Here is a 24,540-nt window from a genome sequence, read left to right on the forward strand (position 1 = left end):
AAATATACTTTTTGGCAGTGATTTTGTTGCCAGATTTTCAATAGGGAGTTAAGTGAGGCTTGCACAATCTTAAGATTTTTAGTTAAAAATCGTATCATCTAATATGTCACACATATTTTTATATTTTTCAATGCATTTAATTATCTTTTAAATAATCCTTTGCACCGACTCAGCATATAACAACCAATTTACATGGAAATAAACTGAAATATGGTAACTATTATGCTTAAATGGATTTGTGTCCATTATTTCAAATTATTCACCCTCCTGTAAAGCAAATAATACATTTTGCTGTCTTAGACTGACCACAGTCTAATGTGTTGACAATTCCTGGATTAAATATTCTTTGTAATTTGTTCTTACAAAATTTAAACCTAGAATTGTAGGGTATGGTATGTCAATTTATGGAAGGCTAATAAAGTTACTTTTTGCTGCAACACTACATTTACACAATCTTTTTACACCAGGTTTAAATCCTTTGTGTTCTAATTTTAATCAATATATAATTTAATTTTTTAACTTGTTTGGGTTCTTCATTTATATACTGTTGTTTATCTTTCCTGAGTTTCTAGGCTGAGTTCAATATTCTCCAGAATTTTAAAGGTTACTGCTCAAAGAACAAGAAGATAAGTCAGTCTTCTAGGTGTTGGAGGTATGGCAGTGAATAAAGCAGAAAAAACATCCCTTCCCTCATGGAACTTACATTCTAACAAGGGAAGACAAAATAAATGGGATAAACTTTAAATACCTTTATTATAAGTTAAATGATAATATGTGCTAAGAATAAGAATAAATTAAGGAAAGAAGATAGAAAGTATGGCAGAAAAGTGGGTGTTGTGTCCTGAGATAGGGTGGCAGGAATGGTGATAACAGGAATGTCTTAGCAGAATACTATGGTAAAATACCACAGACTGGTGAGCTTAAACAATAGACATTTATTTCTCAAAGTTTGGTAAGTTGGGAAGTCAAAGATCAAGGTGGCAACTGATTCAATTTTCTGGTGAGAGCTTCTTTTCTGGCTTGTAGCTAGTAGTAGACAGCTACTTTCTTGGTGTGTCCTTCACATGGTGGAAAAAGAGTACTCTCTGGTCTCTTCTAAAGGATCCTATAAACCTATAAGCTTAGGACTTCACCCTTATGGCCTTATTTAACCTTCATTACTTACCTATATGCTCAATCTCCACATACAGTCACATTGGGGGTTAGGGCTTCAATATATGAATTTTAGGGAGACACAAGTCCATAGCAGGGAGTTATAAATTTCTTATATATTAAAAAAATTCCTTTTTATGTCTGAAAATTAGGCTTACTAGAATTTTATTTATATTTAATATAATGTGATGTTTTTGCATCAAAAACATGAGAAATAATTGTGAACTGTCTGGTTAAAGCATTTCAATGCTAGAAAGTGTAGGTTAGCATAGATATTACTGGCCATACCTGGCTACTGAGATGAGATTCTGGCCATGAAACATGTGAAGTGGTCAGAATGGGTTTGCAGTATACCAATGGTTGTTCAGAAGCTGAGACATTGTATTCTGGTGATGGTTTCTAATGATTAGCCATCCTGATTTGAAGATAGAATTGAATTAGTTAGCTTTCCCTTAACTATCATATTGTTAAAGAAAATAACAAGAGAAATGCTTAATTCTACCAGTTGTCACAGGGACAGGTGCAGAACAGAGTGCTGATGCTAACTGCAGTGAGAGATTTCCACTTTTTTGTTTGTTTCTTTGTGGTTTTTGTTTGTTTTTTTTTATTAAGAAGGAAAGAATACTAGGTTACTACAAATTAGCTAAGTGCTCTGAAATTATGGCTTTCAGAGTGCTCATTATGTAAAAATCCTCACTCATTTTCTATTGATCCAGGAACACAAGGTTATCTTGGTCAAACATATTTCCTTTCTGTCCTAAATAATAAAGACCAGTCTCTCTACTAAGTATAGAAAGTATTTAGTATTTTTGCCTATTTGGAGCCTCTTGTTTTTATGGCCACATTTAGAAATCAGCTAATGAATAAGTCCAGTAAGAATTTATACTTAACAAGAATAATTGTTACATTAAAAAAAAATGCTTCAATTAAAAAAATAGAATTGTATCTTTATTTCCTTTGCTTCTAGACCTGCCTTTTGTCCCTTCTTTGTTTTAAAGCAATTTCTGGCCTTGTGAGGGTAGAAAAGTAAAGAAAGACAGACTCTATTAGACTGCAATATGTTTTCCAAATCAACTTCCGTATTTAACAGCCCTATTTCTACACTTCTTTACACCTTGATTTATATGCTACAGAGTTCTCAAGCTTCCATGCTCCCTATTTTCTTAATTTGTAACAAGGGATCTATTGTTTAAATAAAGGTGCCTTTCCTTTGGCTAATGAAGCCTGAGAGAGTATGGGGAAGGGAGGGCAGTGAATGCAATGCCTAGGCACTAGATGGTCTTGGGGGAGGAGGAAAGGCTGAGGATAAAGGCAGGTAGTGAGTAGATGAGGAGGAGGTTGGTTGGCATGGCAAACCCTATGATTTTAGGAATATATAGCTGTCTCCTGAGTCCAAATATATACTTCATCAGTCTTCCAAGGGGCCTGAGATTCTCAGCATTAACCACTTATTTAGGATGGAGTAAATATTATAAGAAAGGAAGAACACATGTTAGTCCTGCCATGCATTGTGTTAGCATTAGGAAGAATTGGTTCATCTGATAAGCTTATGACACTGTCATCAAGGGCTGAGAAAAACAAAGCACAGAATGAATTTTGATGAGGAAAGCCTGGTTAAAAATCTCTTGGAGTTCAGGGTGCTGCTGAGGGCAGGGATGAGAATGGCAGTATGGGTTTGGGAGACAGGCTGAACAGTGTGCCTCAGGCATAACTGGATGGCCAGGCCCTCACCCCTTCACCTTACTCCAAAGACACAGACATGGTGGAACTGGTGTTTATGAAGCCAAACACAGTTCTTCCCACATATCAGCTTTTCCTGGAATTTTGACCCATGCCTTTGGCTTTGGCTCTGGAATTAAAATTTGAGAATAGCAGTGTAACTGCCAAAAATGGAATTGACATACAATTCTTGCCTTGTGTAAACCTTTTTTTTTTCAATTGCTCCTCTTCACTCTGCCGATGAAAAGATTGAAGTAGTGAGGGTCTCACTTAACAGAATAGTGGCTTAATCAATTAAAACCAAGAAAATGATGGTGCCAGCTCTCTCCTAAATCTTGGTTAAAATGTCATCCTTATAATATCTGCACAAGAATCACCATGGGTGTTTTCTACATATGTAGATTTAAGCATCCTACCCAAAACCTAGTGGATCAGAATTTCTTTGGAGTGACTTTGTGGATAAGAGTTTTAAAAAAATCATCCACTTTCATTTTATACACTAAAGTTTGGAATCACTGTCACAAAGGCTTTCTTTAGTCTGGTATTAGAAAGAAGCCCTGTACTCTAAGTCTTAGGCACATATGTGTTCACCACTTGTTTTATTTGGGCTTGTGCATCAGTCACAGTGTATTGTGGATATATAGTGGATCTACAGTGCTATGCTTCAGTTACCAGAACTGGGCCTAACATGGCAAAGGACTGTGTCAAATTCACCATACCTTTTGATCAATATGAGTTTGTCAGAGTCAGAAAGTATCTGAAACATACTATCCCTATTCATATACTCTTGGGTGAAGTTCCTAAGACAGGAAGTTTGTATTTAATATCTTTCATCATGGAAAATTTCAGTCTCCTTGTTTCACAAATTTATACTGTTTCTGAAAGATACTAATATAGTCATATAAGAAAATGGTCTCATCCTCCAAGTTGCTCCTCACACATATCTATTAGAAACACTTCATAAAGAGAGAGAGAGATTTCCCTTCCAGCCTAAGGCTCCATGGGTGATTATTTTCTTTCAGCATTTTCATTGAAATTTCCTGTGTAATGTTACCAGAGTGAATTGTAATTAAAATCTTTTATTCTGCACGTATGGAGCTAGGATAAAGAGATGGTGTCAGTAATATTACTCAGCTACTTTTAGTTTGGGAATGGGGTTGATGTAAACCATCATAACTACAGAGAAAATAATATTCAATTATGAATCACTGCCAGATGTGTGAATGTATGTCTTCAGGTTTCATTTTTCTGGAATATTCTTACTTCAGTATATTCCTTATCCACTTTTTAAAGTGATTCTCTTTCTATGGGTAATTGATTTAATTACATTAAATGTTCAGAAGATCTAAAAATTAATAAAAATATGTATTTGGACTCCATCTCAATCTTTTTAAAATTTCTTTATTTTTAAAGAAATCAGAAATTGTTCTAAAGTGAATGTTATATAGCAATGTTCTGCAACCTAAGTCCAAGAGGAGCTGTGAGGGGGACCTCTCTGCACATCTTCCCATGCCTCACTCGCCCAGGACAAACCATCTAGGTTAACAGCAATGTAAGGGAGAGAGAGGATAAAGCAAAACAGGACATAATAAATGTTAGAAAAATTAGTTGCAGTCTGAGTGAGAATGGAGAGGAATCTAATATGTATGGTCTTGAGATCCTGTATCCCAATTCTTGTGGTATATACAGACTGGGAAAATGTCACATTTCTGCAGATTAGTGTCCCTGAAAAGTCCTAGTCTCTACCACGAGGTGGGCCTTGTGTGCTGTCTGTCAATGCTTTCACTTCTCTGTGCTTAGTGATTCTGCCATTCCTACTTTCCAGTGTTCTAAACCATCATCACATCCTTAATTCCTCTTCTAAATCCCATTCCTCAGGGTCTTCCACAGATAACCTTGCTTCTACCACTTTAGGAAGCCATTATGCATTTTCTCCCTCAATGTCCTACTGATCCTAGCCACCTAAAAGATACACACATCCATATCCATAAGTACTTACATTGTTTGAGTATATTTGGTTGAGGTGTACTTTCTTCTAATCAAGATCAAATCTGCCACATGCAATTTTCTCCTCCCTATCTTTCTTTGTTAGTTTAGCTTCATTTTTTACAATCCAAAACTTCCATCTTGCCTTTCCCGGCAAGATCTATCAATTAACTCTTCTTTCTAGTGTCTTATCTTAATCTCTTTTGCTTGACTGGATGTAACCATAGTTTATTAAAAAAAAAACAAAACTTTGTTATCTTACTCCCCTCCTCAAAAAAAAAAAAAAAATTCCTCACCTGGCCATGCTTTCTTTTCTGGCTGTTCTTTCTGCTTATCTTCAGTCTTGCCTGAATAATCTTCATTCCAATTTGCTAAAACAGTAGTCAACATTTACTGTCTCAACTTGCCCATCTCTGGCCTTCACAGTCTGACTTTTGCCCTCATAACTTTAAAGGATTCTGAAAAAATCATGATCATTTACTTCTAAATTCCCAAACTAAGTAGCTACTTTTTAATACACTTCTTACTTATCCTCTTTGCTTTCATATTCTCAACTACCCTCTCTTCCTTAAAATCGTGCTCTCTCTTGGCATCTGAAAATCATTCATGTGTTCAAAAAGTATTTGTACATCTATTACATTCCATGTACCATGCTGGTTGATATGGATACAAGAATGAGTAATTTCTTTCCTTTAAGGATATTAGTTACTTCTGGGCAAGACATAAATAGGTAAAAAGAGAATTATAATCCTACATGCTAAGTATACACAGTTTAAGATGCTGTTCAAATATCATCCAGGCTACCTTTCTTGATCACCTCTTTTGTGGTCACTCTTTAGAGACAAGATGGCTACCCTTTCTCAAAATTTGGCTTGAGAATTATGGTGCCACACAGGCACAAAGACAGTTTGAAAATGTTTGTTGCTTAGATAATCAGCTTTCTGGGGATAGTGGGTGGGCCTCCTACCCTCATAAAAAATGATTTGAGAGACCAAGGGAAGGAGACTAGCTTGAGATTTTTATGGTGGTTAGAAGGTGTGGTGAGGGAAAGTGTTCTTGAACCTCCCATAACAAAGAAGGAAGCACTCAAGCCTTCCTATAAGTTTGCCCAGATGTGGGGCAGAGGGGAAAAGAAAGGTGTTTGGTTTAAAAGCTGTCAGCAGTAGTCAAATAACGGAGTTAGAGTCTTTATTACAATTCACCCAATTTACATTAGATGCCTACCCATTCCCTCCTCTAAGGTTACACTGACAGTATTTCATGATAAATTTTCATTTGTATCCTTTTAAAGGCATCAGCTATGTAGTAATCATTGTTGTATTCCTGGTTCATTAAATGTTATGTTTAATATGTGTTTGTTGAAGAGATGAACAAAATGTTGTCAATCCAAATTAACACTATGTAAAGATATTAAAAACCTAGGAATCACCTAAGGAAAAGAGGCTGGCATCTATCTTCAACGGACTCAGAAGGCCAGTGTGTTTAGGACAGAATAAACAAGGTCAGTAACTTGAAGTAAATCTGGAGAGATAAATAGAACTTTCTTCATGAAAATGTTGCTGTCTCTACTGAACAATATAAGCCTGCCAGTTTCCAGTCACAATTACACTGCAGTGTCCTAACCTTGACTCCCAGAGAACTAATCTCTAGTTTCAGGTGGAGTAAGTAGGTATCTCTATGATGACATCTGAGGTGGAATCAGAAGTTTCAATTCTCCAAATACCTTGCCAATTTGTTACAATTCTCAAATTGCTTACTGATAAAACTCTTTTCCAGTAAAACATAATTCCATACGTCATCAGTAAAAATACTATAAAATGAAAAGAGAAAATTAAGATATTAACTTGCTATTACAATTGACTATATTTTATTGCCTACCAAAAACCCTGACTTGGGTAAATAGAACTTACATATTGGATCAATAAAAATATGATCTTTTTTTAGTAGTCAGTTGTACTGTGTTAATTATCCATTTCTTCTTAACAAACTACTCCAAAACATAGTGAATTATCATTTCTCATGATTCTATTTGTCGGCTGGATTCTGCTGAGCTCCCCTGGGTTCACTCATGTTGCTGCATTCAGCTGGTGAGTTAGCTGAGGGTGGGGCTCACCTGGGATCCCATGGATGGCTGGGCTTCTTCACAAACCTAGAGAAGTCATAGGATTCCAAGAGAATGAAGGCAGCAGTTGCAAGGCTCTTAAGGCCTATGCTCAGGAACTCAAAAAATGTCACTTCCACCACATTTCTTCCGCCACAAGTCCAGTTCAATTTTAAGGGAATGGAGAAATACTCTATCTCTGCATGGGAGGAGTGGCAGAGCCACTTTGCAAAGAGATGTGCATAATGTTTTAGCCATCAAACAATATATCAGAGTGTACCTCTGGTCACACAAATTATTCACATTCCTTCAACATGCAAAATATGCTCACTCACATCCAAGGACTCCAAATTCTCACCCCAATTATAGCATCAGGTTTTGAGTCCAGTGTCTCATAACCAGTGTCTGGTTCAGTGTGGGTGAAGCTCCTCAGGTCCAGTTCCTCAGGTGCAGCTTCTTTTGATTCTAAGAGCTGGGAACTAGAAACACAAATGATCTTCCAGTCACACACCGCAGTATACAATGGTAAGAGAGGGGCAGAATAGCCATAATAGACACTCCTGTTCAAAAAAAGTAAGAATGGAACAATGGGAATATTCAACACCCACATCTTGCTTTCTAATTCTATTAAGCAATAGAAGGAACCAGAGCTCCTTGGAGAGATGGCTGGTTCTAGTCCATTAAAAAAAAACTGAAAAACTTAATTAGAGGGTCAAAGACCCCCAGTTCATCTTCAAAATACCTGACCAGTACACCTGAAAACTGTCAAGGTCATCAAATGCAAAGACTAAGATACTATCACAGAGGAAACTGAAGAGTCGTGATGACTGAATGAACTGTGGTATCTTGCAGAATATTCTGAAATAGAACATTAGGACAGTGGGGGAAATAGTGAAAATTTTCACTATTTAATAATGAAACGCTGTGGAGTTTCATTATTAGTAGTGTAATTATTATATTACTATATTGTAATTACAATATTCGTTCCTTAGTTGTGACAAATGCTTCATGGTAGTGTATAACGTTAATAGTTTGGGAAAGTAGATGAGGAGTATGTGGGAATTCTCTATTATCGTTGCAGTTTTTCAGTAAATATAAAAGTAATCTAAAATTTTTTAAAACTTTAAGAAAGAAAAAGAGACTAAGAGTGGGAAGCACATAGCAGTCATGATTTTCTTGTAATTTTGAAAAACAATTTGGTACATGTCACCAGCTTTCCCTCCTCTGGGAGCAAGGCAGGTTCCTTAATTAGGGTCAAGTTCTGCAGCCTGGGAGTGATTCTCAAATCCATTGTTCTTGGATCTTGACTTCAGCTTCAGACTTTTTGGTTCTGCTGTCTAAGAAGTCTTCTCTTTTTGATAGAAATAGCTGCTTTTGCAGTTGATTAGCTGTCTTAGCCTGCTCTATTTTTCATAGAAAGTTAAAGTTCCAGAGGCCTTTCTTTTCCTGTTTCTGTTCCTTTTGGTCCAAGGAGGCAGGGTTTGCATCAATATCATTCTCTTCAAATTGTCATGAATCTTATTGGTGTTGATGTCATGCCCCAAAAGTGATATACATAATTCTTTTTGGAACAGATCTCTATCTACTTTGAGCATATTAAACTGCTGTGGGACAACACACTTGATTTTTAGAAAACCTTTGACTGATTAGGGGTCAACTAGCCACCACCCTTAGTCTTTCTGAGATCTTAGCAAGGGGTTTTATAACTTCATATTTAAATAGATATTTACTTTATATTTATATATATTTATAGATCATCTCTTACATGAGAATCTTCTACAGGATGGAAATGCGAATTTGTTTTATATTTTAACCAAGCAATTCTTAGCTTTTCTATATTTCCTTTACATTCTGCTTTCAAACTGAAAATTTCTCTCTTAACTCATCTCTCCTTTCCCTCACCTTACAAGAAACACCTACAAACAAAAACCAAAACCAAATGGCACTTTCAATGCTACTTGACACTCTTCTTAGCCAGATCCATAAATTCATTTTCTATATTCAAATTCCTGCAGGCAATATTCTCTGTTGTTCTGCCACTATGTAACTCAGTTGCATTCTTACTAGTCTCCAACAGCACTTCCTCACTGCTCTTCCAGCCCCCACTAATAAGTCTCCTTCCAGCCTCTATTTTCTCCTCTCCCCGACCTGACAACTCCCACTTCCCAATCTGTGACCTAAACAACTAGTTGCATCACCCTGTTGGAGGACAGAGGGAACAAAAAGTGCCCACTGAACTGAGCATCATAGCCATATAATCAATGGGTCAGTTGGATAACTTACAGAGTGAGATCAAGATCAGGCAGACAACGATCCAGAAGCATTCACAGCTGCACTCCGCACTACCGAGGGGCCATTGGGATAATTTCATAGTTAACCTAGGGTATGGAGGTGGGTGCTTGGAAACAGAATGTGCATTCCTAAGTCAAAGTTTATGAATTGATAACTAGTCTTGTGGGCACTGGGAATATGTCAGTGAAGTTTTTTATCATTGTTTGGGGACTAATAGACCGTAGAGGCTACTTGATCCTAATGATTAACAAACAATATATATTAACTACAATGCCCTTGATGACAGAGAGTGATTTACTCACAATACAGTCCTGAGCAGAGTCAGTGAAATGACAGAGAAACTGTAAGGGCCCAAGATGGCATCAGTTATGCTAACAGCCATACATGCCCCATCTCATGAATTTCATAGCAAAATTCTTTGGTCAGGATATCCACATTGCATCCTATTTCTTTCCATGATTAGGAGTGGAAAGGCACATCAAGGAGAAACAAATTAAAAAAAAAAAAAAAAAACTAATTCAAGCCACTGTTGATAAAACAATATAACATGTCCAGAGATTATTCTCTTCTTTACCTTGACCAATGCCAAGAGGAAGCAAAATCAATATTGAAAATGACAAAGTAATTGAGGATATAAAGAGCTGGTTATATTTCTAGGTTATAAGGTACACCTGATTGATTCATTTTATAAGAGTGTTGGAAGGTGAAGATATTGAATAATACCCTCCCAAATGAGAAGAAAATTTGATACCAAAAACTGAGGCAGGCAACTCCATAAAATGCAATTATGAAGATTATTGTGGGTAACTTACATATAGGGAGGATTGGACTGACGATGCTCCAGAGGCATTTGCAGCTGCACTCTGTGCTGAAAAGGGTACAGGTGGATCTAAAGGGGTCAAAGCTAAAAGTAGAATCTGACTATTAGGGAGAGGCACATCTGCACCCCACCACCAGGGGTCTCATGGCCACTATCTGCATCAGCAAAAGGCATTCTTCGGTTTTCATATAAGATAAAGGCAGAGTAAATGTTGATAGGGAGCTTATCTGGCTTGGGTACATTCCTTATGAGTAGGCTAAAGCTCAGTCATGTGGAAGGGGGTGGAGCTAGGACTGGGACCTAAGATGGAGCTGACAAATTGGAGTCAGTGTGGTTGAGCCCACAGGAGAGTGTCTAAGATGTTAAAGGGTAAATATAAATGATCATTTATTGATTACCTCCTGTGTCAGCACTGTTTTAAATACTTTAAAGTATTATAATAATTTAATACTTAAAGCAACTCTACGATGTAGAAAGTTTTCCCCAAAGTTCATCTTTTTAAACTCTGGTTAAGATGACCAAGAATCTGAATATTTTTCTTTGAAAATTCCATGAATACCCATATTTTCTTCTCTGTTTTAATCTTCATGTGTATCTATTTATTCTAAGGGCAAAATTAGCTGGATTTATACACAATTTTGCTTTAGTTTATGCTTTTTCCCCTTCTGTATAATTGGTTTATACCTGGAGTTACTTTCTGAAAGTTATGGAGCTATAGAGCTTGAAATCATTAGTTTTCAAAGCATAATGACAAATTCAGAGATAAAAGTCTTAGACTATCTAGGAGAAAAGATATATTTAAGAATCTCTTCTGCTCACTTTTCCTATATATATAAAATAAAGATGGGATTGGGAAAAAATATGAGATAATATTACAATGCTGTGGTGTATTAATGGTTTTGTGAAAACTTTTTATGTAATTTTTTTCCTAGCATAGAAATATGCTCAGTTCCAAAAATATGGGAAATGCTATGTCACCAAACAAATATTTAGAAGGCAGTATGCAAGTCGTCTCTATTTCTTTAAATTTCCCCAATATCCCGAAGGTCAATGACTATGAGAAAGATAGTAGCATAAGGACATGACCTAAAGTCACAAATAAATGATGTATGGGAAACAATATCAAGTAGTCATACTATGTGGGGTTTTGCTTTTGGCAGAGGAAACTGTCCCAGTCAGCTTGGACTGCCATAACAAAATAGCACAGTCTGGTGGCTTAAACAGTAGGAATTTGTTTCTCAGAGTTCTGGAGCCTGAAAGTTCCAGGTCAAGGTGACAGAAGGGTCGGTATCTGGTGAGAGCTCTCTCCTTGGTTTTTTTTTTTTTTTTTTTTTAATAGATCTTCATTGGAGTATAATTGCTTCACAATACTGTGTTAGTTTCTGGGTTTTTGATGTCTGCTTTCTCACTGTGTCCTCACACGGCCTTTCTTTGGTGCCTGCCAAAGAGAGAGAAAGAAGAAGCAAGCTCTGTAATGTCTCTTTTTATAAAGGCACAAATCCCATCATGAGGGCTCCACTCTAAAGACCTCATCTAAACTCATCTAGACCTCATCTAAACCTCCTAAAGGCCCCACCTTCAAATATCACATCGGAAGTTAAAGCTTCAACATATGAATGGGGGGTGGGGGAAACAATTCAGTCCATAGAAACTTCATTGTTTTCTCTTTAAAAATAAACAAACATATATCATAGTAGCTTAAAGTTAGAAGCCTCAGTAAAATAGAATGATGATTCCTTTCAGGTTCTAACCAAAGTCCCATGTAACAAAGCCCCCTTATCTTTCATGTGGCTTTAACCCATACTGTGGTATTAAAACAGGGTGAGATTTTTATTCCTTGGGCTTGTATACAGCGAGAGCTATATATATTGCGGAAGCTATATGTCTTGCCTTTTCTTGGTCTACTTTACTCCAAGTTGCTGATGAGCTACTAAGCTGAATGTAGCTGATGAACACTTGAGAGCAGTAGTGTTAAAGCAACACTGAAAATGATTTGTGTATTGGCCAAAATTGTGAAAGATTGTTTTTTAAAAAAACACAAAACAATCTTAAATATCTATACCAAATTGATGTTATGAATCTGTGAGATTGTCAAATGGGCATATAATGGATAAGGTCATGGTCTGAAGTCCTACAGAATTGGCTTTGGATTTTACCATAGGCAATTATTAGTTGTGTGGGCAAGGGCACATTGTCCTCAGTAAGCTCACAGGAAGATCATTCATTAAATGAGATAATTAATGCAAGGCATTTAGCACATTCTTTCATCTAATGAATGTTTATTGAGTACCAACCATGCACCACATTCCTTGTTATGTGCTGTGTATTGACTGGTGACTGAAAAGGAGCTGGTACCTGACCTTAAGATTCTTTACTGCAGTAAGACAAAAATAAGGCAAATAAATACTTACAAATTGAGAAAGTGTCCTGAGGAACTAAGCAAGTCACCACCATGATAGAGAATAACACAGATGGAAGGAAGAGGGGAGAGGAGGGATTGGGAAGGAGGAGGGGTGAGGAGGGATTGAGTGAGACAGTTGGGAACCTAACACTTATTAGAGGAGATGATTTTTAAGTGAGAAGTCATGGAGAAGAGGGAGATACCCCCAAAAAAGCAAGTTTAGGGTAGGTGAAGCTGACACAAGAGGACTCCAAAGAGGAAAACTCAGCTGCAAGAAAAATCTCAAGTGTTAAAACGTTGAAAGGACAACAGTATGGCTTGGGGGTGATGGTGTGGGTGTTGACAACAGAGCCTGGCATGAAGGAAGCATTTACAAATGCTTTTAGCTTTTATTCTTGACACTTTTTATGAGAAAGAAACAATGAAAACCGTCCAGTATAGTGCTTGAAACATATTGGGTGCTCAATCAACAGAATTGATTGCTGTTTTTATTATTTTTAGCAGTACTAGTAGATTTGCTATTTTCAGAAAAACAGATCTCACTTTGAGTGTCCCCTTTTGATAATGCTCTTATCTGTCTGTCTTTCTGTCAGTCTCTGTGACTCTCCCTGTTGTTTTTATACTTATCTTCAGAGCATTTATATTAAGCTATTGTATCCTCCAGATATTCCACACATAGTTGGTAGTCTCTGTGGAATATGTGTTTCTCTAATACATTTACATTATTTATTCCAGCCAAAGGTTTTTTGCTTTATTTGCTAAAACATATTTTAGAGAGAAATGACTAAACAAAAATTTAAAAATCAAGTTAGTTTGATAAGATACCCTATATTTGGTATTGAGAGCAGTGACCATTACTGTGATTATCTGGAAAAAAATTAGAAGCCTTGCTCTAGTGAGTGGGATTTGGGAACCCACAAAAGTATTTGCCCCTCTCCAGCCACAGGGAGGCCTGCTATTCTCCGCAAGCTATCATGAATGAGTGATTTGAGATTCTGGATTCTTCAGAGCTTCTTCCAAATGAACAAAAGACAGTCATGCTTGGAGTCTTGGTGGCATTTAGTCAGCCCTTTAATGTGATTCTAATGGTGTGTGTGTGTGTGTGTGTGTGTGTGTGTGTGTGTGTGTGTGTGTGTGAAAATTAACAGTAAATTCATTATGAAAACCCATTTACCACAGGGTTGACACCAGCAAAAGCCTGAGGCAGCTCTGGGAATTCTGGGACATGCCATCTGTTTTGATGAACATAACTCAGATCTTCCACATCCGTGCTCACTCACTGAGGCTTAATAGCTTCTTGCACATCTCCTTTTCTCCTCAGGACATACACATTCAGACACAGAAAACCATAAAGGCCAAATGTCTTCTTTAATCCTCTGAGGCTTAGCTAGCTAAAAGGAAACTGTCAAGAGCCATAGCAACTGGCTATGTGAAAATAAAATAATAATAAGAAGAAGAAGAAGAAGAAGGAGAAAGAAAAGAAGTTAATTTGCTGATTTAATTCATTTAAGATTCTCTTTTTCTCCGTATTGTTGTTTTTGTGTCTGATTTTTATGCATGTTTAAAATAGAAGGTATAATTTGATTATACCTACATTGTTATGATTTACTCTTCAGAACTTTGCTGAAGTGTAAATGGCCTCACATACTATTTGGGTGTGCTTTCTGTGGCATGCACAAACTGACTTAGAAACTAACATATGCTGTTATTACTCATAATGGATCAGCTTTGTCTGAAATATTTGTGCCCAAAATTACCATTTGGCATGTTTCCAAATTCAAATCCACCTTCTGCCCTGAGATGAAATTCAAGGATTTGTTTTCTGTTTTCTGTATTTTGGAGAGGCTGCTTTCACTGCTGCAATAAGGCGTGTTCAGTGTTTACATTATAATGACTATTTATGGAGGTTTAATATGTTGTTGCAAATCGCATCCGACGGAAACTTGGCAAGTGGTGCAGAGATGTGGGACCACATTCAACTATATTTAACATCATATAAGGCAGTTGATCTTTTGAAAATCTATGGTGTTAAATGATATTTAGCATAATCTTACATACTTTTTTCATCTTTTGCTTTGTAGAAGTTAAAAATTATTCTGAGACTTACAGTAACTTTGCCAACAATTTACTAAGGTGAAGGGGCAATGAGAGAATCTAAAATCAACCTACTTGTTTTTTAACTGCTAATGCTTTGTGGATTGTTATTGGACTTTTGTATTTTTGTATCATCATTTACCACATCCTCCTGTGGCTGAGTAGAAGATGGAAGCAGAAACCGACCTGGAAAAAAACATGTGTAGATGAGAAAGAGTAACACAATAGCCAAAATGAAATGGTCAGTCTGTATTACAAGAGCAGTTTATATTATACTATACCAGTTAAATTCTAAAGTCTAAACTTCTAGACAGGTAGGAAGAGGAGAAGAAAGTTCTTCATCATTTCATAACCTTTAATTTGTAAAAAGGTCAAATCAGAATTAGATTATGTAAACAATAGCATCTCTAGTTAGTGTTTAACTTCAAAGGAAGATTGTTATTTCTTGAAAATAACATTGTCAGGGAAAGCGATTGGCCACGAGCCCTGAGTGTCCATGAATATTCTTGCCATGTGCATAAACTGCAAGGTTTATCCATCTCCTGATCCTGAGCAGTCTTCATAGTTAGCCACATGGGCCACTAAGCAGGTTCGGATGACCAGAAAATGGTCTCATTCCCTCATGGAGTGGGACTGACTCGTTTGCTGCTTGCGCAAGGATTGCTTGTCCCTTGGCTCTAAGCATCCATCTGGGCCCATGGTGTTGCCCGTAGGACTTGGGGACCCGGGATCCGGCACCACTCTACTGATGTCCCTGCTGTGTGCTCTGCTGTGAGTGATAAACTGTCTCATCTACATTCGGCGTCTATGGAATAGTAGCAAGTTTGTTCCCTCCCTTACTATAAGGTTGAGATTCCTCCCTGACAAATATATTTTGAAAGATCCTCCCTGCCATCCAAATTTTTCTCCTAATTATTTAAAAATTGTACATTGGTAAACGAAGTATAATAAACACAATGGAAGTTATTTTACATAGATAATATAGATACCACTCTTATTTTTAAAAATCATTGTATAACTTCTATTAGAACAGGGTTAAAGATATCTCCCTTTATTGGTGTCTATTATGTACATTTTTCTCAATATCCTTATAAGGTCATTATTATTATTATTACATACCAGGGAAGTTAGGTGTAGCTAACTCAATAACTTGGCCATGTCAGATAGCTTTTAAACCCAGTTCTGACTGACTCCTAATCCAGCGTTCACAAAGTCTAAATTCAGCTGCCTTAAGACCAAAGACTGCTTTAAATAGTTTATATTAGTTTTATTTCCTGATATAAATTTCATGTGCTAAAACATTTATTCTCAGGGATTCAGTCTGTCACCTCCAGGTGTGGCTCTTGTATCCTTTTTATTCTATTGCTCTGTTGTTCTGAAATCATAAGTTATACATAAGTTATACATTTGGAATAAGTCATAATTTGAAAAAACTTCACTGTCATGGGACCTAGGCTGTTTCTAATAAATAAGGTAGATGTTTCAAATAAACTTGATTGTTCATATTAGTAAATAACTAGATAGTCCCCAAAAGGTTGAAATTATTTTAAGTAAACTGATTTATGGTGCATTTAATTCACCTCAATTTTTTATACAATAGGATCTAGTTTTGCCAGACTCCTTGATGCTATAGATAAATGAGTAGAATCTAGGTTAAGTGAAGGACCAGATGGTTGGAGGTGGATAGGGTGGAGTATATTTGGGTATATTTGATATCTCATGTTTAAGATTTTTCCAGTTGTAAAGCTACTACAGTAACATAATGACAATAAATAAAGCAAAACCAGCTGATTCTACTATCAGACTGATTAAATTTATAAAACTTTACTTACTGTCAAATCTTCTAACTGCATGCAAATAATTAATACATGATTGAACATCTATTGGGGCTCTGTAGTATTTAAGCCAAAACTTCAGAAACAGACTCTAAAATATACTGGGGGAAACAGCAGTGGTGGACACTTGTGTATCCTAATAAGTATACTTCCAAAACGTCGCTTTGGAGAATCACTAACTTCTGTGCTTAAAATGGGAAAGTTTTGAGTAGTTTCAATTCTCAGGCTAGTGCCTGAAGAAAGAAGTAGAAGTTCTAGTTACGTAAGATGGAGTCTGACTCTGCATACAGAAATAGCCCAGGCCGGCCTGGTTGATTGAATCTACAGCCCTCAGGCATTGCAAGTAAGAAGAAAGCAGGTCTAGGCTCTGTGGGATCTGGAGCTTAAACTATGGGAAGTGACCTCTCAAATCCAGAAAAAGATTATGAAATTAGGTATAAAAATAAGTATTTATTTATACTGAGAAAAAAAGTTAAATAACATTTTTAAATGTAACAAAACTGACAAATATCACAAACACCACCAAACCTAGAAAAATAATATTATTTTTAGTTAATTAACTTCTGGATTCACTTCCATAATGGGTTTTTTTTTTTTTTTTGGCCGCACCCCGAGGCACACAGGATCTTAGTCCCCTGAAAGGGATCGAACCTGTGCTCCCTGCATTGGAAGCACAGAGTATTAAGCAATGGACCACCAGGGAAATCCCACTTCTATAATGTTTTTAAAACATTTTTTCCCTGCATACTCTTTAATCACCACTTCAAATGACAGCAATTATGTAAATTTTTTTCCTTTAAAAATATTTTATTAACTGCAGTATATATTAGGAGTAATAGTGACAGATGAATAAAACATAAGCTTACAAATTACAAAAAATAATACCTTTGGTATCATAATTGTATATAATAAAATACTTGACAATATTTTATTAATGTGACATTCTAATCACAAGATTATTCTGGCTCACTTTTCTGCAAGTCCATTAATTACCTTGGCACAATTTTTACTTTCAGCAACTTCATTTTCGAACAATATAATTGAAAGCAACATCAGTTGCTCTTTTCCAATGCAAGATTGCAAATAGTTTTTGATAATTTGAGATCTCTTAAGAGTATTTTATAGGCTATGACAGCATTGAGATAAATTTCTGAAAAATTATTTTGAAATATAAATTTTAGTACATCTAGAGCTGATGATTCTTGTGGAACAATTTTTCTAAAAAGATTTAACTTTTCATACTATCAGTTCTGTGTTAAGTCTGAATTTAATTTTAAATGTAAATTTATACCATGGCAATTTAATGGACATTTGCTTGGCAGTGTTGCAGTTTTCAAACCCAGAAATTCTGAACTCTTTGAAATATTCTAATAACTCCCTGATATGCTTTAATGCATATCAGTGGGCTGCCTATTGACTGTTGTGTCTGTGGACTTGAACTTGAGTGTGTGTGCACAGCCGCCAGGCGTACCTTTTCTGTTCATGTGCGTGCTTCGTGGTCCCATTGGACTCCACATATGAGATGCAAGTTCAAAGAGAACATTATTAAGAATTTGAAAGTGGGCTAACATAGGCTCCTTGTGAGGGTGAGCGCCTGCCACCTCACAGTCGCAAGGCCCTGAAACTGGCCCTGCTCACACCTCCAGGTTTACTGTCTCTGGTCCAGCCTTCCTCCCTGTCTCTAATCCCAGCAGAAGCAACATTGCTTTCTGTTCAACTCTTCTTCCTTTTGGTGCCTCCTGTCACATTACCAAAAGGACCTTGCTCCATTAGGCATCTCTTTTCTCTCCAGCATTTTTAAATTATAACGTTGTTCTTTATCAAGAACTTCTAGATGACTGTGAGTGTAAATTTTTAAATATAGAAAATGTATTATTTCTTTTAGCATGGTTGAGTAATAATTGTATTTTTGTGTTGGTAAATTTGAAAATATTTTAGAATTGTGATTTGGTATTAATAATGTTATGTGGACATTTAGGATAGTTTTCAAAGTTGTAAAAATCTCTATCAAAATTTCTTTTATGTATTAGCTGTCTCATTTCAGGGCATTTCAAGTTTTCTTGTGCAATGACCACTTTCAAGTGGCCATTGAATTGACAATTGGCATTAACCAGTTTGTCACTGGTGTTCTTGTTATACTGTAGTATTCTGAGTATTTTATTATCTTTCTCATTGTTCATATTGGTTAAATCAGCAGGCAATTTAAATATTTTCTTCAAATGTGTTAATATGATTTACTTCTCTTCATTAATTGGATTCTCAAATAAACCAATGCCTATTCATTATTTCTATTTGGAAATGACCCCCTCATACAAAGAATTACTGATTTTGGTATTATGTGAGTTTTGTTGTGCTGCAATTCATTTCTCATTGTAGAATCATTGTCTTAATTTCCTTGTACATACTTTTGATTCTGTTTCCTACTCCCTTAATTTTTAATCTGAGTTTTAAAAAGCATATTTAATAGGTAAATTTTAAAACAGACAAAATATAAGGTCAAATCAATTATCTGTAATTTCCATTTGTTTTACTGAAACTTTCTAAAACATTCTTCTAAAGTTCATTTAATACAACATATTCCCAGCTTACCCATAGTCACAACTATGCAAAAGTCACCCATCAAAGGTACAATATATGCAAGAGTCATAGGTATGGAAAGAGACACCTGTCTTAATAAATTGAGGTTAAAATGTCTTACTTTTGAAAAATATTATTTAAAAAAAATTCCATCATGTGAATATGTTACTCAAGTCTTTCTCAGGGACTCTGAAAATACTCATGCAGGTGCAGGACCTTGAAGCTTAAGCTTCAATAACTTCATGGTCAATGAGCCTCTGCTGCCCACCTGAGGAGGAATCCAACCATGAGCCATCCCAAGAGCATGGGGGCTCTGAAGCTGTAGATGGCTCCCATGGTAAAAACATTCCAGAAACCTAGCCTTGTATGGGACAGAGAATGGGTCTAGGGAAGGTAAGTAAGGCCATTTCACCAAAGACAGGTTCAGATTTTAAGACTGCCAAGAGTGACAACTTCGGGTCAGCTGAAGATTGTTGTCTCTTCTATTTACTACTGAGAAACAAACCAACAGTACAAAGTAAAAAATATGTGAGTTAAGGACATTGCTTCCCAATGCTCCCCTAGTTCCTTACCAACACAACTCAAAACAGTCTCAGAATTGGTTAACTCTCGAGGTCAGAGTGCTAGAAGCCTCTAATCTTTCCTAAGTTACACCAGGAAGGAGTTACTTTGGCCTTCATGTATCTACTACTACATTGGGTCTACTGCAGGCCTGACCATGTAGTACCACAAAAAGAGGAAGAACCAAAGTTAAGGCTTCTAACACAGGCTAGGGGCCAATAGTACTGGCTTTTCCAAGACTGAGGGGTTTCCTTGGAGAAAAGAAGCACTTCTCAGTTAAAACCAGGAGAGTCCCAGGAGAATCAGGCTGATGGGTCATCCTAAATCAGAGAGATTGATCCTCTAAATGGAGCCCTATATCATAATATTTCCTAAGCATCAGAATATGGATTTTGGAGTATTACAGTGAGTTTGAATCCAGTTTCTAGTCACAGAACTTGGGCAAATGGCTTAACCTTTCTGGGCCTCATTCATAAATCAGAGATGACAATGTCCATATCATAGAATTTTTGTGATCAATAAATTACCTACTAAATGCAAAGGTCCTAGTATAGAGTCTGATACTTTGAAAACTAGTGGTTTCCCATGTCACTCATATGGTCGTCATCATTCAAGGAGTTAGACCTGGTGGGTAAAGTCAGCAGCAGTCAGATGATGGAGATATTTTCAGCCAGGTAAACTGTAGCATCAGGACCCATAGAGTCTGTCCAAATAAAAGCTACAAAATATAAGTGTCTTTGAGAATGTCTTGGGGTATTAGGGAAGAGGTTTCTGTCTCTTCTTCTGTCTCTTCTTTCTCTTCTCTGAAGAGAAAGGAATTGGTAAGAACCAGGCAGATTACACAAGTACCAGCCGAATGGGCTAGTTTCAAGGTAGCACATCAATCCCATCAGGGAATTAGTACCACAACCAGAAAGCTGAAGAGGTTGGAATTTTGGCTTTGTGTCCTTGGGTGACAAAAGCTTCTTTGTACCTATGTTGTAGAAGAATTTATTAGTGGAGATTAGTACTAATGAATGCTAAATTCCTGGGACTAAGCCTGAGTCCTGATAGGTACTGAATAAGTGGAAAAGAAGAGTGATACAGGTGACCCGTCCTCAGCCTAGTAAGGCTTAGGGGTTATGTGCCACTCCTAGAGCCCATGACAAGTGTGCCAGTTACCCAGGTATCTTAGGGGCAGGCATGCAGGGATCTCTCTTGGCCGATTGCACATGGGTCCATCTATTCTGTATTGCCAATCTGGGTGCCAAAGTGTCTGAGATCATATCTGCTACCCAAAGAGAACTTTGGGATAAAGTGTTCAAAGTCCAGTGATCAGCTGAGCTAAAAAGACTCAAGTGGGAGTACCAATCAGAGCATCAGGAAGCTCTAGACCTAGATATGTGAGAGGGTATAAAGCAAGGGCAATGGTAAGTAACACAACAGTGACTGAGCTAAGCTATGAGCCCCACAAGGGCAGACGTTTGACTTTCTGTGTTTGTATCTCAACAGTGGCAGTTCCATCCTAGGAGGGCAATAGCTGTTTGCTGGTATTGCTTCTGGTGTAAGCTGGAGTGTTAGCCAAGTGTCTTTTTGAAGCTGGGGAAGGGAGAGGGTCTAACTTTTGTTGGACACATTGTTGGCTTCATGGGATAATTGGGCACAGTGAATACATAAGACTTCACAGATTTCTTTAGATAAGGGGAATGTCTTTTGGTTCAGTTGTGGGTGCTATTCTGGGATCTGGAAGGGCAACTGGGTGAGCAATATATTAATAGTGATAATAGAATCCATTGCCACTGGAGAGCAGCAACTATCCATGTATCCTTGGGCTTACTGGTGTTGAGAATGCCAGAGAAGCATAATTTGGACAAAACTGAGGGAATCACTTGTGTCAGAGGAAGACAAGACCTCCCAGGAATAGCACCTGGGGCCTTTGGGAAAAGATAGGTTCACTAGTACAGTGATTAACTTGAAGATGGGTCCAATAAATATTTGTTCAATGGTTGAACAAATAAAATAATGAACAAATGAGTACTGTGGTTTTCAAATGCCCTGGGTGACCTTAGGCAGAGTTACCACATTCAATGAACTGCCAAATACCCAGAATATCAGAAAACTGGACAAAAATGTAAAGTTATAGAAATTAGAAGAGAATCACATTCCAGTATTTCTTAGTTGTCACACAATTATTTGAGTGAAATAGGTTTTTTAAAGCTATGGTACAGATTTGGAGCTGAGGAGTATTTTCACATGAAATTCTTTCAGCTGATGCTATGAAGCCTTATAGTCACCACAGTGAAGAAGAAATCACTGGCGTTTTGATGTATTTAAGAGAGCAAGATGCGTTTGTGGTATACAGGGGTTGGGGTAATAGAAATTTAAAATGCAAAACCTCAACCAATGTTTTGTGATTTTTTTCAAAATTGTTACATTCTAAAACTTTAAGAGTGAAGAACTTTGCTTGATGTAATTTCCCAACTGCTATCTTTTATAAGGGCTTCTAAAGTAATACAATATTTTCTCTCTTAGAGAAAAACACAAACTTTCTAAATTAATTTAAGCTATCTACTTTATTGCCCATTACCTTTGGCACATCAAGTAGCAAATCTCATACTAAAAATCAGCATGTGGAGCATTATTGCGATCCACAAAATCTTCTTGGAGGGGGAAAAAAAAGTAAAGAAATATCCCAAGGCATAATATGCAAAACCACTTTTCACTATTCAAGGAACCATTGTGGACTCGGCTGACAATCCTATAATGATCTTCCTTGTTGCTCAGAAAGTATATGCTCTGTGAATACAACACATTCCACATTATCTAAAACTCGGTATTAAGGATTGATTCTGTTTTTCGTCCAGCAAGGGAGTGAAAGATGACTTTTCACTTAATTCCCATGACTTAGAACATGCCCCTAGCAAAACTGTTGAACTTTCTATGTTTACATTCATAGAACAGAAATCCTAGCCTGATTAGTAAGGATGCAAAAAATATTAGCTTGAGCTTGTGATTAATTCAGCTGCATAAACTTACTTTGCATACACTAACTAAACCAGAGAAATTTAGATAGCCTGATCTATAAATTTCATTTAATCCAAATTGACCAAGATTTCTGAAATGTACACTTGTTTTTTTTTTTTCTAAAGTTGGAAAATCCATTCATAATTCTAGTTAATACTGGTTTTGTATCAAAGATTATGGATATTAAGTTGATTATATCACCAAGAAACCACTGTTTTCTATTACTATTTTTAGAAGTTAAATAAGAAATTCTCTTGTCTGTGGTCATGATACCTAAAGAAACTCACTTAGTGAGTGGGTTGTATTATCTACTCAAAGATATTACTGATATTACTTTGAAATGTATTGAAGAGCCAGGATGAGGACATATTTTGGACAACTAATTGACAACCAATATTATTTGTGTAGGACAAAAATGGGGAAAAAATGAACTTTTTTAAAAATAGAAGCCATTCAACACCCACATGAAAACTTAGGGGAACATCTACACCAAGGTGGACCTAACTTCTAATTCCATGACTCTACAGAACAACCCACAGGAGATCAGAGCTCACAGAACTTTGAGAGGGTGACATCACACCCTACAACAGCTAAAGCCATATTCTGGTTCAGCGCCTCTTTCTGAGAATAATGTATCAGGGCAACCGTATAATCAAATGCTGAACAATTTTTGTGAGAATTGTCTTCATAAAGAAAGCAAGATGTTAGAAAAATGTTTCTAAGACAATAAAGAGATTAATATTATTTATGCTGTGTTTCATTACACTCCCTTGGTTTCAAATGATTCTTCTTTCAAAAAAACACAAAATCCTCCAGATATGATCCATATTGTTGAGTTGGACTATAGAACAATCATTTAAAGATTCTGGCTTGCCATTTACTCATTCACTTATTTAACAAATATTGACTGAGCAGTAACTAGGTCAGCTAAAAGGAAGAAAGATACTCTCAAGGAGCTCACAGCTTGCTGTTAAGAGAGGGCCTCCTAGGGAAATAAAATGATTAGGAAAGTATGGTCTTGCTCTTGGATTTGTAAGTCCAGGAATTTCATTTTTCAGTGTACCCATCGGTAATTTGACTCAGGAGAATAAATGCACGAGACACACAATTAAAGACAAAGAATCTTGAAAGCATCAAAATAAAAGTGACTTGTTACATATAAGTGTCCTCTCATAAATTATTAGAGGATTTCTCAGCAGAAACACTACAAGCCAGAAGGGAGTGGGATGATATTGTCGAAGTATTGAAAGAAAAAACCTGCTGACCAAGAATACTATATGGGGCAAAACTGACCTTCAAAAATGAAGGAAAAATAAAGAACTTCCAAGATAAAGGCTGAGGAAGTTCATCACCACTAGGCATGCAGTACAAGAGTTGCTAAAGGAAGTTCTTCAAGTTAAAATAAAAGACCCTAGGCTGGAACATAAAAGGATGTGAGAATATAAACCTCCCTGGTAAAGGTAAATATATAGACAAATACAGAATCCTGTAATATTGTAGTGGTGGTACATAAATTATTTTCAGTTCACGTATAGAATTTAAATTATAAAAACATAAAAATATACTCATAAAAATATGTTAATGGATAAAAAATATAAATAAGATGTAATTTGTGACATTGATAATGTAAAGTGGTGGGGAAAATTTAAAGGAGTAGAGTTGTTATGTCACTGTAGTTAAGCTGTTATCAGTTTAAAATAGATTGTTTTAGCTATAATATGCTTTATATAATCCATATGGTAACAACAAAGAAAATACCTACAGAAGATGCCCAAAAGAAAACAAGAAAGGAATCAAAGTCTGTCTTTACAAAAAATCAGTTAAACACAAGAAAGGCAGCAATAGAGGAAAAGAGGGACAAAATAGCTCTACAACATACAGAAAACAATAAACAAAATGACAATATAAGGTTTTCTTTCCTATCACCAGTTACTTCAAACATAAAGGGTTTAAACTCTCCAATAAAAAGACATAGAGTGTATGAATGGGTGAAAAAACA

The sequence above is a fragment of the Delphinus delphis genome, chromosome 17 (assembly GCF_949987515.2).
Source record: "Delphinus delphis chromosome 17, mDelDel1.2, whole genome shotgun sequence".
In the NCBI taxonomy this organism is placed as follows: Eukaryota; Metazoa; Chordata; class Mammalia; order Artiodactyla; family Delphinidae; genus Delphinus; species Delphinus delphis.